At 39.8% G+C, this 18,462-nt stretch overlaps 1 protein-coding gene across 11 annotated transcripts in view; it reads left to right on the forward strand.

Moving 5' to 3' along the window:
* Positions 1 to 18,462, forward strand: part of LOC135198774 (transcriptional activator cubitus interruptus-like) — a 605,738-nt gene that overhangs the window by 420,654 nt on the left and 166,622 nt on the right. The window contains exon 1 of one of the 11 annotated variants that reach the window (XM_064226702.1): positions 14,612 to 16,191. The exons of the other annotated variants lie outside the window; for them this stretch is intronic. The gene's annotated coding sequence lies outside the window, so the exon portion shown is untranslated. Of the gene's footprint in view, positions 1 to 14,611; positions 16,192 to 18,462 lie in introns of those variants that run through there. 11 annotated transcript variants of the gene reach the window in all.

An 18,462-nucleotide genomic window follows, 5' to 3' on the forward strand; every position in this document is an offset into this window, starting at 1 on the left:
CGGAACTAGCCATGTTCATCTCCGGTTTTATTTTATTTTGTTCTTTTTCTCAATTTATTATTATGTTTTGGTCTTATCTTTGCTAAAAGGTGGGTTTCTTGCTATATTTTTCCGGCTATATTTTGATTCGCTATTATTTTGCAGAGTGCAAAAGTGCGCAAAGTTATACATGGAATGTATGACCCAGTAAGCCTTACTTTGCCTGTGGCAATTCGGCTTATATGAAGTATAGCCTACTAGGTGTCAGCCCTTTCCAAACATTAGATCCTGGAAACAGAAGAGGATGATGAACTTCAAGATCATCATTATACAATGACGGGAGTTTCATGTTAGCGTTTGCGCATGAATTTTCTCATTTGAACTCTTGTGATGAGCGCATAACTTTCGGCCGTTATATCCCATTACTCGGAGCTTCAATTACTGAGTAACAGCCTCTTTGTATATATTGCGCAGAGAAGTCCTGTCTTTTTTTCCGCCCGATTCTGACCTTATGCAGATGAACCTGATCTCGTTAAGACAAAGTAAAATGTCTTCCGCCATTACTCGGCCATTATCAGAAAAGGTTACTTTTCCCTTTTTTTTTCTTGTTCGTTTTGGTTTGAGATGAAAGAGGCGCTTTAATTACTCGAGAGAAAATTGTCGTAATAATTGCGTGCCAACAACTTGTTCTCCGTTATTTAGACCTGATCCTCGTCAGTCTTCGAGATTTCGGGCCTATGGTGTATAGGCTCATCAAGATGCTTCTTTGGAATAAAAGTAAGGGCTGTGTTTTATTATTAAACTGGCTATATAACTGCAAAGGCCATCGACGTAGAAAATAGATGTTTCCGTCTCTAATCAGAGCAAGATCGAGTGCATTACCGCATTATCAGAGCCGAATAAAAAATTATACCTTTCGATAATGAAGCAACTACTATTCTGCTTTTCTGACATTATCAGTTTATCATTGAAGACTTTAGTGAACATTGATAGTTTCTCAGCATCGGCTTTAAGATGAGGGCAAAGTAAGTCATTGCTTCAACAACAGACATCTGTAGGCTGCTGTTAATTATGTAAACATAATTTACTGTACTGGATGATAAGTTTATCCTGCATCTCATGATCAATGTTAACTCGGGTAGTCTTAGGCTTGTTACGTAAATGCAGTTTGGAGCTGACGATATAATTTGTTTCCCCAAAAGGACTGACATGTCTCAGCAGTTGAAGTTAAAGAGTAAAGAACCCGATCTTTGTCCTGAACAACGAGAGGCAAATAATTCATGTGTAAGACCTCCTCAGAGACAATTATTCAGAATCACAAGAACAGTTAGTACTACAGCTCATTTGCCCGGTTTTATAAAAACTTGAAAAAAGCAGAGTCCTTTGTTTTTGGAATAATATTCTCTCTCTCTCTCTCTCTCTCTCTCTCTCTCTCTCTCTCTCTCTCTCTCTCTTGAGAAAAAAAGTAATTACTCAAACACTCCTTCACGTCTCCAAGCCATGCAGAGCTTCTGGGAGTTCCAGCATCCCCAAAAGCATTTACCACACACTTCTCCCCTCGCCTTTTTTCTTTCCTGCTTTTTTTCTTTTTTTCTTCAGCTGTTCGAAGTAATTTTCTGGAATTGAGATTAAAGGCGCCTGAACGAGACACTTCGGGGCTTCCTGAGGGTTCGTCGGAGAGGCGAGGCGAGTGGGTCTCTCTCTCTCTCTCTCTCTCTCTCTCTCTCTTGGTGGCAACAGTTGGTCGTCGCAAAAATGAACCATTTTAAGATGTTTTGATGTAGGGAAGAGATCAGGTGAGGTATCCGAGTAGGTGTTTGTGTGGCAAGTAAGTATAGATTTTGGATTTTTTTTTCTTTTTATTTTTGAGTGATGGGTGATTGGCCGTACTAGAAGAACATAGAATTTAGACCAAAGGACAAGCGCTGGGACCTATGAGGTAGTTCAGCGCTGAAACGGAAAACAACAGTTGAAAAAAACAAAAAAAAAACAAAAAGCATTTAAGGTGTAACAGGAGGTAAACCTTGCAGTTACACTATGCAAAATTTGCTATGAGGAGGTAGAAAGTAAGACGGAAGAAAGAGAATATCAACGGAGGTACAGTAAAAAAAGAATAAAAGGGATCGCAGCTAGTGGCGGAAGGGATGCTGCAACGAATCTTAAGCAGTGCCTACATTGCACTGCATGAGGTGCACTGACGGCACTACCCTCCTACGGAGGGTTATTACTAATGTCTGAATCGCAATATGCAAATAGTAATCTACGTTCAACGTCTATTTTTCTTAGTAGTGCTGACAGTTTTACAAAAGTCATCTGAAGATAAATGAAAATAATTTCGATCATCTTTGTTACTGCCTATTTTGTTAGTTTTTGTAATTGAGGAGTTTTATTTATTTATTTATTTGCATACGTCAGTTTTTACATACTTTCAATTGTTTTCATAAGATTCACTCACTCAACGTTTAGGCTTTCAAGTTTCTGTGTACGATTTTCGACATCATTCTACGTGCTTCACCTATTTACACTGCATTATTATATCTGCTGTAAAAAATAAAAACATTCTTGCTTAAGTATGGAAAGTGTTCAAAAGAAAATTGACTTGTGAAAATGACAACCCTGGGATAAATAGATAACTTGGAAGTTTCTGTAATATTCGCTTGATTTCATCTGTTGAATTTGATTTGGTTTAATTTGTGCGTTATATTATCGAACCGAACTGACGACTACAAGAATATTTTTACAAAACCGACTTATATTTTCTGAGACAGCGAGAGTTAAAAGCCCTACAACTGTTTCTTAAAACCTTAAACCGTTGGCCCCCATGGGACCAAATTAGTACTAAATGAAATACATTATAACGTTTCCCGGCCAGGGTGTAAATTGTAACCACATATCTGCCAAGGGTTTACCGGGAGGCTTGCATCTCTCTCTCTCTCTCTCTCTCTCTCTCTCAACAAATGCTGTTACTTTTCACCGAATCTAACCATTGTTCTTTCTGGTAGATAAGGGGCTGATTAAAAGTACATAAAATCTAGTATTCATTAATTAATTTCTTTCTGCATTTAATTCCAAAGGCACGGGCTTGCACCTTCCCCGTTTCTTGTTTTTGAAAATGCATGGTAAAAAACATCAATTATAGTTCACTTTTGGCGTAAGTAATTCCTAAGATAGTGGTTTCGGAATTAAGTGGTATTCGTGGCCTAATACTTGCAATTATAAAAACATAGCACTTGTGTATGAATAATAGCTATCAAAAATATGTCTGCCTGTTTGTTTATACTAAGGTCATAAGGCTAGCAACCCCATGCTGTATAACAATAGACTAGCATCATGAGGTTGTACCAGGAATCATCACAAGTGAGATTTTATATTACATACATATATTATATATATATATATATATATATATATATATATATATATATATATGTTTGTTTATATTTGCATATATATATATATATATATATATATATATTATATATATATATACTGTATATATTTATGTATGTAAACACACACACACCACACACACACATATATATATACATATATAATATATACATCTGTGTATGTGTGTTATTAAGTAATTATACTATTCCCGTTGTAACGTCTTCATGCATATTATTAACTGAAACAAGCTGTATCTACTTACGTTAATGACGCAAATTTTACTGTTTAACTTTCGTGTTCCCTTCCCTCTTCTCTCTATCTCTCTCTCTCTCTCTCTCTCTCTCTCTCTCTCTCTCTCTCTCTCTCTCTCTCTCTCTCTCTCTCAACCCGTTTCCGTGTCTTCTGTCTTCTCTTCCTAACGTGAGTTGAGTAATGTAGACGTTATTACTGCTGCCTGCCTTGGGGAGAACCGGCCGTTGAAAGGCCCCTGAACGTAATAAACAAACTATAATTGGCAGTCAGGTAGTTAGCCGTTCAAACTGTACATACGTTCTCGAAAGCGTTTCTTTTGACTGCTCTGACAGAGAGAGAGAGACAGAGAGAGAGAGACAGAGAGAGATTTGAATATGATTGCGTGAATTGTTTGCTATAATAAGCTTGAAATCACAAACAAACACACACACACTCACACACATATATATATATATATATATATATATATATATATATATATATATATATATATATCTGTGTGTGTGCGTGTGTGTGTTTGCGATTTCAAGCTTATTATAGCAACCAATTCACGCAATCATATTCAAATCTCTCTCTCTCTCTCTCTCTCTGTCTCTCTCTCTCTGTCAGAGCAGTCAAAAGAAACGCTTTCGAGAACGTATGTGTGCTTATTTTCCATTCTCCAAGTCTTGAGTTATGTTCTGAAGAAGGATCCAGGAACTATTTGAAAGATTTCCCAGTGTACCCTTCCAAAGAAATACTACTAATATTCTTTTTCTTTTACGACTTAAATATACATGTGTGTCAACGACTACAAAGACAAAATTCAGAATACCATATATCATGGGCATTTGGTCAGTCAATCACGTGATAAAGTTATTCGATTACTGACGAAAGCGAAATGGCGTTAACTTGTCAGCCTGGCTCTTGTGTCAACAAAAGACATACTTCAATGAGAACTGACACAGGAGGCTGGAGATGGGTGGAGATTAATGAAAGTAAATGCACTGGAAAGCCATGAGTGGCGGGGGTCATAATGAAGCTGAACGAGACTACAACAAATACCTTTATGAAGGTGTTTTAGGTTACGAATTTGAGGCCATGTACTTCAAATTTCCATTGGCGAGAATAATTTGATCCGTGTTAAGTAAATGTATATTTTCTAAATCAACATTATTATATTTTTAGAGATTAACTAATCCTTAGCAGTTTTAACAGTTATCGAACTAACGTCTTGATTTATGTTCCATGTCAGTGTCAGCAGCTGTAGTTTACACTGATATATTTCCTCCCATCTATCATTTTGAGACGGATCGGGGTGTGTCACTTCAAACAATAAATAGCCTAAATAGAAGTTGACTGAATGCATTTGAAGATAAAATAATAGAAACATGTTTTTTGTTTTAATATATCTGCTGAGTCATCGGTATTATTGTCACTAGGCTGCTTGAGATCATTTTTGGAATAATGCTATTTTTTTCTATTCTGATTAATAATATCGCGAATTATCATTATTACAAACCTGTCTTTTAAATGACGACTTTAGTAAGTAAAGTTGTATGTGTCCCTTATTTTATAACCACCTTCTTCATTATCGCTTGTCATTATTATTTTCATTATAACTATGAAGCAATGCAATTTTATATACAAGTTATATTTTTTTTATTCTCACAATGTCATATAAATGTAGTAGAATGAGAAAGAAACTTTTCAAAGAGTGTAATCGAAATAAGTCTCTCTCTCTCTCTCTCTCTCTCTCTCTCTCTCTCTCTCTCTCTCTCTCTCTCTCTCTCTCTTTCAATCAAAAATCAACTAGTCATTGTAATAACTACTTTTATATTCGTAGAAAAAGTCTTGTTATTATTATTATTATTATTATTATTATTATTATTATTATTATTATTATTATTATTATTATTATTATTATTATTATTCAGAAGATTAACCCTATTCATATGGAACAACCCCACAGGGGCCATATGATTTGAAATTCAAGCTTCCAAAGAATATGGTGTTCATTTGAAAGGAGTAGCAGAAGGTACTGGAAAGTACAGAAGGTATCAGTTATTGGAAAAACAGGGAAATTAGCAAATAAAACAAAAACTATGTTACTAAATTAAAAGATCTGTATTAGGGTATTAATGCATTGCATACCCATGTCTTTACAGAAACGAGCCTTGTGTGTGTGTGTTTTTTTTTTTCCTCGCCCAGAAACGAGACTTTTTTTTTTTTTTTTTTTTTTTTTTTTTTTTTTTTTTTTTTTTTTTTTTTTTCTTTATTTTGTATCCTCGCGCTAAGTATAATTAATTGAGAACGAGTTGAAAAACACTCCTGTACACACTGCAAGGAATTGGTGTCACTTTCTAGTGTTCCCGCATACTCTGCAGCTGTTATTATGACGTCTATCCCTCATTTGTCTTAATACTTGCACCCGTTTTCAAACACAATTTCGACCGGAGAACTTCGGGATGGTGGTGGGATTCTCGGCGGCGTAATCGGCTCTTTTAGAGAATTTTTTCTCCCGAGTTTTTCCCAGAACGGTCCCTATCGAATTTCAAAACAGCGTCTGTTAACAAGCTCCCGCTCTGAGGGAAGATATCGCCGGCCCTCTTAATATACTATTGTTTTGAAGGAGATTTCGAGAACAGCGGAGATCGAGTGTCCGCTTGTTGGTTGGTTGGTTGGTTGGTTGGTTGCTGCTGCCTCCAATCGAGAATGTTTATGAATGCCCATCTGCTCTGCAAGTGTGCGATACAGAGAGAGGAATCTTCGCAACGCAGTGCCACAAGATCCTTTTACAGCTACCGAGAAGTATACTTGGTTCAGGATATCGAATGAACAGGAATTTTTTTTTAGAATTTTTTTTAATCAATATACTGTTCAGTATTTTTCCAATTTACTGCTCAGTACGTTTTAGCAATAAAGTCAATTATAAATTTGAAATACTTTCGTTGTGATTTATCACTTGAAATAAGATTTTACATTAGCATATTTTATTCCAATTTATTTGTTTTGAAACCTCGCTTTTGTAGCACCAAAGTAAAATCTCGACGATACGTTACTCTGAAAAAGCTTTGATAGGAAGATAACATCTGATTGAAATTTTTGTGTTCCATGGTAGTCTTCGTTGATGCAGTCTTTCTCACAAGTTTATCTGCCCTTATTTACGTCCTTATCTTTTTAAAGAACGAGCACAGGTTCCTGCGCTGGAATTTTATCTATCTGTTGTCGAATATCTGCGGGATTCGCTCTTCGTGTCCATGTTGCATTTTCCTTTGTGTTTTACACTTTATATCGATCTGCGCGTCAGATAGAAGTGTATCCTTGCTTCACAAGAGAGAGAGAGAGAGAGAGAGAGAGAGAGAGAGAGAGAGAGAGAGAGGATTATGTCGTGCTTCGTGCTGCAAATCTTTCCCTAAATTTACTGTCTTTTGTGTTTACATTGAGTGTCATTGTGACGCTCCGCGGAGAAGGCTGCCTTTTGTCTGCATAAGTGTATGACCATAGACACCAAGATTACGTTGATTAGTTTATTTTTCTCATTTATTTGATTTTTATTTATTTATTTATTTATTTATTTATTTATTTATTTATTTATTTATTTATTTTATTTATTTATTGTTCGTGGGCTTTGCAATATGTTTGCGATTCGTAGGTTTGGTTGCTTTTAAAACCGTTGGCTAACCATTTTTTTTTCTCGTGAATATCCCTTGTGAATTTGATGGTATTTTCAAAAGCACATTATATTTTGTCATTTTTCTTATTCTTAATGTTTCGTTGAATTGTTAGCTAGTATTTTGTGCTTCGTTATGGTCAATAATCTAATTTTTTTGTCAGTAATTTATTTTCAATTTACATTGACGCGATACGAGATAAGGCATCAACAACAGCCTTACTCGTTTTCCTCATCCAAGATTTCAATAACTATGTATAAACTGAGGGTGCGTGTGGTGTCGTAAGTAGGCTATATTGAGACGTAAGTGCCGAGCGAGCAATGTACTTGATGTCATTTTCATGCGACTGCATTTACTGCATAGCAACTTCAGCGTTAACTGCTTATTCAGTCGCCTCATTCATTACCGAATTTGAAGTGTGTCATTACCCCATTGTCCTCCCTATCTGTTCTCCGAGGAAAAATGGTCGGCTAACTCCCTATTTTGGGAACTGGTTTCGGTACGAGTATGAATGGTGATTATTTTATTTGCGCTGGGTGCATGTAATGATTATAATGATAACATCTTTATTGCGGTGTTCAGTTTCAAACTCAGTTATGTCGTGGGCACTCAGTTCCAAACTCAGTCGTATATATGTTTTCATTTTAATTCCATTTTTTGGGTATTTAGTTCCAAACAATTATCTGTATGTTTTTATTTTAGTTTCTTATCGTGTGTATTAGTTGAAACTCAGTTATTATATACACACACACACACACACACACACACACACACCCACACACATATATATATATATATATATATATATATATATATATATATATATATATGTCTGTATATGACATAGGTACGCTCATCACTAGTTAATATCTTCAAACATTCATCACTTACAGTCAAACCCTATTTAACATTTATTCCATTTAAAATAGCTTTGTAAATTGTATACTTCGTATAAAACGAGAGAGAGGAGAGAGAGAGAGAGAGAGAGAGAGAGAGAGAGAGAGAGAAGTGGGGAGGGGGATAGAGGGATGTAGGAGTTACAGAATAAGGACATTTCCCATACATCACAGGGGCCTCCATGAAAACATCATTGGGAGACACAATGATGCAATGAGCGTTCCTTCCACGGACGGGTTAAGCACCCTTAGTCACACGCAAGCCCCAACCTCACTTGATGTAGTATGTTGCAGATCATAAAAATGAATGTTTATTGCCCCCCCCCCCCCCTCTCTCTCTCTCTCTCTCTCTCTCTCTCTCTCCTTCCTTGATCGAGTGTGTGTGTGTGGGTGTATAAGCACACCCCTTCCTCTCCAAACACAATTAGGGCCGAGATTCGCGAGGTAATGTAATGACCATCCTCCATTATTTTCATTAGTTCTGCCTAATGCTGTGGTAATCCGATTTTATTTATGTCGTTAATGGCCCCAGTGGCGATTAGCTCGTTGCTTGTCTCGTCAGTTCCGATGACGGATTCGTGTGTTGAGACGCTGTTGGTTATTTGTGAATAAATAGGTTAGGTGGTCTGGTTTGTTTAGTTTTGTATAATTTCGAACGATTGCTTCGCTGTCGGTGTTGTGTGGGGTGAATAACCTGAGTTCGAAAATATATGATGGAGGCTCTGTTGAGTCCTGCTTAGTAACGGACTGTCAAAGTTGAAGAAATTTGGTTAGAAAAAAAAAAAAAAAAAAAAAAAAACTGGGAAATTGGATCCATGTTGAGTATGTAGAATATGGTAATGGCAGTAATCATTACTATAGTAGATTCACATCAACTGTGCATCTGATGTCTAGGCCAGTCCCTTATGACACTCCTGATTGGCTGTTGATAAGCTAATCACAGGGCTGGAAACTCTCAGCCTCTCGAGGGAGCTCCCATAGGCAGGATGTATGTTCCACCTCTCCTGAGGTTACGGTTCCCTTTCAAATGTATCCCTCAGGGAGAGGTGAACCATGCTCCCTCCTAATGAGAACTCTCGAGAGACTGAGTGTTTCCGGCCCTGTTTTTGGCTTATTAACAGCCATTCAGGAGTGTCGTAAGGGACTGATGCGAATCTACTATAGCAGTGTTTGTTATCATCGACGGTGTCATCTCAAATATATTTTATGAGTGTCATCTCATAAAATATATTTCATCCAAAATGAATGCTCCCTCGTGGAATTTTTAATACTCAGAATTTTCGACTTCTCTTGTTCTCTAAAATACTTCTCGAATATTTGCTACGATCCGGTCTTACCTGTCACTTGGAGTCAGTGGGAGTCGGTGAGTCAAAGTGAGTCACTGTGGTGTTGTTCCTCCTTCCCAGTACTTCGGTCATCTTGCGTCATCGCTTCCTGTTGTAAATTATAGCCTTAGAAAGTGTATGTGGACCTTGCTGTTACCGATGGTGCCCTTCCTGGCCTTTTGGTCCTTTATTGTTTGCCACCCCCCCCCCCCCCCCCCCCCCACCCCCCCCCCCCCCAACTCTCTCTCTCTCTCTCTCTCTCTCTCTCTCTCTCTCTCTTTCGGTATTAGCTGCATTGGATGCCATGGAATTTTTTTTACACTCCCAACGTAATTAATTACGATATATTTTTTTTTCAATGCGCTTTTTCCCATTTTCCTTCATGAATATTTTTCCCGTTATTATATTCCTTTTCTTTTTAATTGATTTCACACACTCTATTTCCTTTCATAAAAATACTTTTCTTAGATATCTGTTTAGTATATTTTTACTCTATTAATGTCCACTATTTTTTCACTTTTTGCATATCCTGATTTGTGTTGGTTTATTATTATTTTTTTTATCTCTTAACGTTCCACGAAATTCTGTTTCCATGACCCTCTTTTTCCCAAGATATTTCTTTCGTAATTTTTGCTTCTTATTAACTAACCTTTCATAGAATTTCCTCTCCTTCCATGATCCGTTTTTCAGTTATGTAGTTTTCTTGGATTTCTTTCCCTTTATTAAATTTTAAGTATTACCCATTGTTAGGTTTTATCGTTAATTTTGTTACATTTACACTAATTTCCCCTCCATCATTCTGCTTCAAGATTTTTTTCCCCTCGTTAGGGTTCATTTATTCCCATCGTAAAAACAATGTCTTTTTTTAACTTTTATTTTAACTTCCTCCTAATTCTTGTTCGTATCCTTGCCATCCATGTTTACCCACCCCCCTTTCTTTTTCCCCTGCCCTCCCTCCCCCTCCCTTATCCTTCCCTTCCACCCCTTCACCCGCAAGAACAACTTGTGGGACTCATTAGGTATTCACAAGTCGTCTCACAAGATATGTTGGGCCTGATTGAGTGAAACTGACACCCCTAACCACCCCGCCCCTCCCCCCACCCCTGGTCTTAAATTTGGTGGGACCTTTAATTTGCTCAACGTTTATGTTGATAATTCTTCAACTCATTTTTTTTCTTTCTCCCTTTTAATTTACTTGTATACATTTTCATTTTGTTTTCGTCGGGACGTCGTTTTGCTGCATTTTTATTTATGTTTTTTTTTTTTTTGGTGTGGGGGGTGGTTACTCGTACTCGTGTTGAATTTTGGATTACTATTTGTTGTTTATTTTGCGTAAGTAGCGATACATTATTTTTGCTCTTAACTTTTTTTTTTTCTTATGTGACGGCCCAGAATTATTTTGCACGTCGCTTATGTATACATTTGTACGCTCGATGTTCATTTTAACGCGATGGCCGTTTTCCCCCCGTCTAGTGGAGGTGCTTTTAATCTTTTGTCGGCTGAGGAAGAGATAGCAATAAATATCCTCGCAGCGTTTAAAAGTTGTGCGATGCATTTCTCGTCCGAGTATCCTTTTTCCCGCCCTTGGACTCACTGTGGCTGGCCAGGCCGTAAACGTCCAAGTTAAGGGTCACCAAATGTATATATATATACACTACACACTCCCAGCAGCACCTTGCTTGATGCGGCGTCGCCGTGTGCTCCTGAAACCACCTGTCCTTGCACCTGGATCAGTGTCTGTCTGTCTGCCTGTCTGTCGGAGAGGGCTTCCCCTTCTCGTGGCTACCACGGCCGCCGCCATCCTCCACCTGCCTCCGATGTGTCTTCATCTGCATGGCCCCCAGTTGTCGTTGTTTGTGGCAGAGTGTCCGAGTTCAAGTAGGTTTTATCTTTGGCCGAGACCACCGCATCTTTTGTGCCTCTTTGTTTTTATCTATCTCCCTGATGCTGCTGCTTCTTGTTCTTCCTCTTTGCAAAAAGCTTAAGAGGGAATTTGAACATTCCGTAGGTGTTCATTCGGGTGTCAGTGTGCGCTTGTCTTACTCTTCTTGTTTTCCGGCGCAGCTCATTTGTTTTAGCTATCTGTATGCGTAATTTCCCCCTGAGTTGGTGGTATTTACTCGCCTAGCGAGTAGAGACGAGTTATTGTACAGTTTAAATGTAGTATGTAGAAGCCGTTCATCTTTTCCCCATTTAGATATCAATTCGGATTTCATATTGGTTTATTTAGCAGTTTTTAGTTTGACGTTTTGCGTTTTCGTTAATGGGATTTAGCTGCTGAGTTTTTGAATTTATCTCTCTCTCTCTCTCTCTCTCTCTCTCTCTCTCATACAAAAAAACACACACATTTAATTGTTGGACTAATTTCCTGGATGAAGACATCTCACGCTATTTTGGGCCGCGATATCTCGTTTACCTCACCCTTCGTAGCATTATGCTTTTCCCTTTAAACGCCAAATTTTCCGCATCGGGCAAATCGCTTTTATGTCTCTTAAAACGACGGGGAATTTTAATTGAAATGTACAGAATCTCTCCTATAGACGTCGTCGCTGAGCTTCTCTGCACCAACAGTTGTGACGTATTTTCACACAAATACTTTCACGAACCATAAATCTGGTCCCTTCGCGTGGATTTGACGCTTCTTGGCCCTGCTTTATGGACTGTGAATTTAACGATTCTACGCAGTGTTTAAGAGCCAGCACCAGAGAGAGAGAGAGAGAGAGAGAGAGAGAGAGAGAGAGGAGATTATTAATGCTGTCATATATAACAGAAATGTGAAAATGTGCGTCTCTTGATCGGCTTTATTTACCTTCATAAAGTTGCTTGAGCAGGAAACGCTTTCTAGCTTTCGAACATTTTCAGTGTTTTTTCTTCTGCAAGATGAAATGTCATCGTACTGAATGTTTTCTCTTATAAGAGGAAAAGAGGAGGTAATATTTTTTTTTTTTCATAATAACATTCGTAACATCTTTTGTCCTGGATGGTAAATTTTGTTGCCCTTATTTGCATTGAAAATTATACTCATTATATAGCTGTGACCAAAGAGGAAAATGGAATACGGCGGTCCTGTTCGCCCTCATGCAATTCAGAATTTCGTCTTGGTTCTTTAGCTCCGTTTTGACGTCATATTTAAAAGAGAGATCCTGATTAAAATTGCTACTGGGCTGATTTTGCTTAAAATTGCGACTCCGCTCACGCGCTGACAACAGCAGCAAATTGCTCTAATCTCAGAGAAAAACTAATTCCCTTAAACAAACCCAGCCGAGTCGTATTTTTTTTTCTCTCTTTTTTTTTTGGTGACCCCTTTTTTCCGCTCTTCTGCAGCGATCCCCCCCACCCCCTCTACCCCTCCACTCCCTTATCACATAAGGCATAAGGAATTACCACCCGGACTTCGGCTTAGGTGTAGTACTAGGCGCAGCCCCAAGCATCCACCCCTCTCCCATTTGCCCCCTCCCCTTCCCCCCAACCCTTCAAGTTTCTTCCATTCCTCCCCCCGGCCCCCCCACCCCCCCTTCCAGAATAGCGTCTGAGTAGCCCGTACCTCGGTAGGTGGCTGCAAGGCTGTCATGGATAATGACTTTTTCACCAAAGCCCAAGTAGAAGTCGGAGGGGAGGGCGGATAGGGAAGGGGGGGGAGGGGTGTTGGAAGGGGGAGGCATAGGAGGAAGAAGAGGCTGCTCTCAACGGCGGTGTGGAGTGCCTGCGGGCGATGGGTTGGGTCTCATATTATAAAAGTTGGTATTTCTAAGAAAGAGAGAGAGAGAGAGAGAGAGAGAGAGAGAGAGAGAGAGAGAGAGAGAGAATTACAGTGCTTTTCTAAATAGTAGTGTAATATTTAGATTTTCATCTTACTCTGTTTCAAGGAAAATGAATTACTTTCGACGAAGAGTAACTTTTATTGAACTCGTGGACTGTTTTCGCAGCCATATTATATTTAAGAAAACTAGTGTCCTTCATTTTCTTACGATCGCCAGGTTATCATTTCAATTTAGAGTAAAGAAAATTATATTCCGAAAAGTTCGACAGTTTGTTGTTATTTACGTGATACATCAAACGTGCGGACGTGCGGCCACAAGGAAAGGCGAAGGCTAATAAAAGTCATAAGGGCGTTTGACAGAAAAGAATGAAATTGTCAGATAATTATGGGTGGTAGGGGTCGACCCAGGTAATATCTCTATCACCTGCACCTACAACTCTCCTCGCCCGGCCACGCTCGATTCTAACGCCACATGTAAACACACCTTCCATTGGTACACCTTATGTGTCTTTTGAACACCATGTAAAGACCCTCTCGAGTGGTGAAACACGTTCCGTACCCTCTGATGGACATGTAACGAGGCCTGTCATTGGTTGGTTACACGTTATGCCGTCGCTAACCGCCATGTCAAGACTTTCCGGATTGGTTGCGCGTTATGCACCGTCTGACTGACTGGCCGTGTAACGAACCTCCTCATTGGATACACGTTATGCACCTGATCATTTCATTTGCTCGAAATTCGTGTGACGTCACGGCTGCTTTTTTCTTATCTCACGCTGGTTGGTCGGGATGCACCAATGAGGTGCCGCTTCTCACACGGTTGACCCTCCTATATTTGCGCAACATCCTACTCCCTACCTACGGACACCTGCTTTGACAAGTACGAGAAATTAAGGAAATACCTGCCTACAACGACCAGGGAGCCCCCGCCCCTCGAGAGCCGAAGTGGCCGTTTTGTGAGGTGGTCCCTGACTGAGGTCTGAGCCGCCGCAGGTTAGCGCAATCAACGATCAGTCTCTCTCTCTCTCTCTCTTTCTCCACCTTACGAAGACTTCATTCCGTTTCGTCTTCATCGGGCCTGACTTCGACTATGTGCGTCCGTCGGAAGGAGACGCGGCCGACGCCGTCGGAGAGCTTTTATTCTTAGGGACGTTTTGATCAGTCGATGCCACATCCCAGATCGATAGGTCAGTCGTAAAGGGACATGAAGTTTGCGACGACAGACGCAGCAAGGTGGGTGATTGCTGGGGCCAACGGGAAATAGTTTGTGAGGTGGTGGTATTGGTGGTGGCGGTTGGTGGAGGGGCCAGTGGCGGAGGAGGCCGAGGAGGAGGAGGAGGAAGAGGAGGAGAGCCTGGCCGCGTGTGTGTGTGGTCCACAGCGGCTCTGACAGTCCCAGTCCTCGACCTGAGCATCGCTTTGTGTTGCCCTAGTCAGTACCCTACCAGCAACCAAACGGGGATCACCTAACACTGGCTTGGCACAATCAATATCGAGTTATTTAAGCCCAAAACGATTGATCGGAGCGTGATTTGGGCGCGAAAAGCGATCGAGGTTGGCGTAGTGGTGAGAGAGCGAGTCTTGGTGGGTGGGCCGCTTGCGTAGTGGCCAAAGAGGAGTAGAGTTTATATAATGTTGATGACATGGTGGCGAGCCCGAGTAAGATTGGTCATAAGCAGCAGGATTGGGTAGTGAAGTTCTCGCAGGGGACGTCTCAATTAGCGATGTCGAGCACCGCTTAACTTCATCCTATCGTCATGGTGATTGAGTCATTGGTTGAATGGTGGTTGAGGAGGTGTGGAGGAGAATGCGAGGTGCGTCACAGTGATTCGATTCCGTCTAATGCATTCTGAGACTTCTTCCTCTACTTCTTCATTTTCTTCTTCCGCCAACGATTTAGGATTAAGATGCGAGGAAAGAAGAGCTGAGGGAAATATACGTTATTATCTCCCGTGACGGATATCATCAGCTGACAGATCTCGAAATGTGTATGGGCAATGCAACAATGTTATCGCCATCTGACCGCTGTAGCGCCAAAGTGTTTCTGAAAAGATCATATTTTTTTATCTGCCCCCTCTTTGTCATTGCTCGATGAAAAGTGGCACATGCGAAATTGAGGAAAGAGAAGTGTAAACTAAATCTCTCAGTGGATTACTGAATGCAGAGGCTGTCATTCCGAAGGAGATGGTTTTTTTATTTTTCAGACGAATGAAGTGTAAGATGTAAACGTTGGGATTCTCGCACGTCCTCCCTCTCCTCCTCCCCCCCAGTGCAATCAAGAGGCGCTCTTCTGACATCTCAATCTTCTTCTTCTTCGATACCCGCTGATGCTGCTGCTGCTGCTGCTCCAACTCGGTCTACGCTCACGTATTTTCCTCCTTTTGCCTGTGGGAGCTCTCAACTGCCAAAGGCCGTAGTAGAGGCCTCCTCCTCCCTCCTCCCATACTTCTCACATAAGTTCCCCCTATATACCCACTTGTCACCCTGCCCCCGTCCCCCTCTTCCCCCCATCCCTTTTCACCTGCCCAGAGGCCGCACCACAACTATTACTACAAAACCGCTCTCTCTCTCTCTCTCTCTCTCTCTCTCTCTCTCTCTCTCTCTCTCTCACCTTCCCTACTCCAGCCCAAGGCTTTTTAATACCGTTTCGCTTCGGCGTTATGAAATGTCCATACGCGAAGAGACAAATCCACTTTTGAATCGACTGTTTTCGTGTATATTTGAATAAGCTTGACGCATCACATTATTAATGGATAATGTCGCGATTTATTGTGTTGATGTTATGGGTTCTTTTCGGATCGTTTGAGTGTTAATGGAACCTGACAGTCATCGCCCTATCTGGCGTCTTTTTTCAACATCGAAGACAGTGGAATCAGTGCTTTGTTATCTCGTGAACTCTTCTAAGCAGCAAGGACATCAAATAGCCTTCCACGGTGGTAAGTGGATCAGAAAATCGCGTCTTCCTCTTCCATGTCATCTGCTGTCTGCTTTTGTATTTGTTTTCTTTTGTTTTATTTCTTTATATTTCAGCAGGTTGCACATCCATACATCTGTCAGTCATCAGGGTCTCTCTCTCTCTCTCTCTCTCTCTCTCTCTCTCTCTCTCTTGTAAATTAAAAAAACCAACACGATCCATAAATTGCATTGCCCATACCTGTATTATGCATGTTTAGAATGTAAGCTATTTTTATTATCAACGTAGACGTGTTTGACGTGAACTCATGGTTTGTTTTGCCTGTGTGTTTGCGTGTCTGATTGATACCGAGAGAGAGAGAGAGAGAGAGAGAGAGAGAGAGAGAGAGAGAGCATCCTTATTTGGCTCTCTACCACAACAAGGCCTTTGTTCTACTTCATTGGACCCTCGAAAGTTCTCTAGTGCCTGGGTGTCTTCCAAAGCTGATTATGTCCATCGATCACATTTATTTGTTTTTACTTTCAGTTTGGTATTGGAATATGGCCCTCGGGGTAGGTTTGCTTACTCTGTCCTGCGATGATTCATAAAAGGCATCGCGTCTCTGAAGCTAGGTGATTCAGCTCTGCTCCAGAATAGTTATTAGTAAAGAGAAATATTTCGGTTGCCAATCATGTGTAGAACGTATTTCGTAAATCTAACGTTCATTAATTAATAATATATCTGGTTTATTCACATTGCTCAGTTTTATAAACTTCTTTAGTATCTATGTGGATTTTTTCTTCACAAATCTTTTTTTTTTTTTAAATAATGTTTTATGAAATTAACCTCATCTTTGTCGATGAAGAGGGAAACTAGTTTCAGTATGAGAAACGTACTTTTTTTCATTTTCCAGTAGTAGGGTTGGCCATCAAAAAGCACCTATTTCTTGTTTGGATGATTTTCCATTGTCCGAAAATATGAGAATTATATCCTCAGTTTCACAGGATTTGCTGTGCCGAATTCATTGCATCGTCAAAAGGTACTACATTTTTCCAGTCATTTTTTCCGGAAGATTAAACGAAGAAGAGAAATATTTTATGTGATAATATATTTCGGTGTTCCGAGCGATGGAACGGGAGAACAAGTTAAGCACCGACAATACATTTCAGGAAAACCTGAATTGCTGCTTTTGCAAATGATCGTAAATGACACTTGTTTATTTTCTTCGGCAAATTCCCGTGAATGAAGAGTTAACAAAGCGTTGAAAAATCTAAAATTTGAACATATCTTGACGCAGACACGTAATTGCTTTATTTCTTCGTTGTGACGAATGGACACGCAACCATCGGCTGCAATCTTGCGAGGGATTGTGGAAGTGCGTCAGTAAAAAGGATGACGAGGAGGTCATTAGAAAGGATAATACGACGTCCTGGTTATCTTTACGACTGTGTCCGAAGGAGTCGGTGAACTGTTTCCGATATAATGGCTGATGAGGAATAAGATTTGCTGTTTTGGAGATCGTGGGAAAAGTTTGTGGGAGGCGGAGAGAGAGATTCGAAGTCGAGTTTTACTGGAAACGGCGTCAAAGTGAGCAAAATAATCATCATTGATTATACTCTTTAGTGGTTTAAGAAGGTAAATGTTGACAAAACAGATAGATACCGAAACTGATATTGATCTTTACTTGTTTTGGATTTTTTTATTGTTTGGAAATTTTTCATTGGGAATTTTTCCTTGTTTGGAATTTATTTCATTGCTGACTTCTTTTCATGGTAGACACTACAGTGAAGCGCATTATACTTTTCATTGTAGTGCCTAGCAAGTATTCATAAGTTATGTGTGTTATATAGTATGTAACTTTAGTATGTATTACCTGTTAGTGAATTTCTCTTATGTGACGCTTTGTTAACATTTAAGTTCTTATTTTCTTTCTTTTATATTTTCCTATCAACCATTTTTGTTCTTTGTTTATAGAATTAGTGTCATGGTTTATAGAATTAGTGTCATGGCACCACCTTGTTTGTTTAAGGAGGATGGTTGTTTATATTGTGCGAGATAAAGCTATTGAGATCCATAAGAGCGTATGTCGTGCGCACATATAGGTGAAGATGGTTAAGCCTTTATGACTGAGATGTTTTGTGAGATTCGTATGTTCTATTTCCTAGGTACTTAGGATATTTACTCACTTTGCCTTGACACTCGTGGTCTGATTTGTCAGGACGGCAGTCCCTCTGTCTGCAGGGTTCTCCAACAGCCCGGGAAGGAAAAGTGACCAAGTCCTATATTATAGTCTTTTGATGTCGACCTACTTTCT

This window comes from Macrobrachium nipponense, chromosome 22 (genome assembly GCF_015104395.2).
Source record: "Macrobrachium nipponense isolate FS-2020 chromosome 22, ASM1510439v2, whole genome shotgun sequence".
NCBI classification, from domain to species: domain Eukaryota; kingdom Metazoa; phylum Arthropoda; class Malacostraca; order Decapoda; family Palaemonidae; genus Macrobrachium; species Macrobrachium nipponense.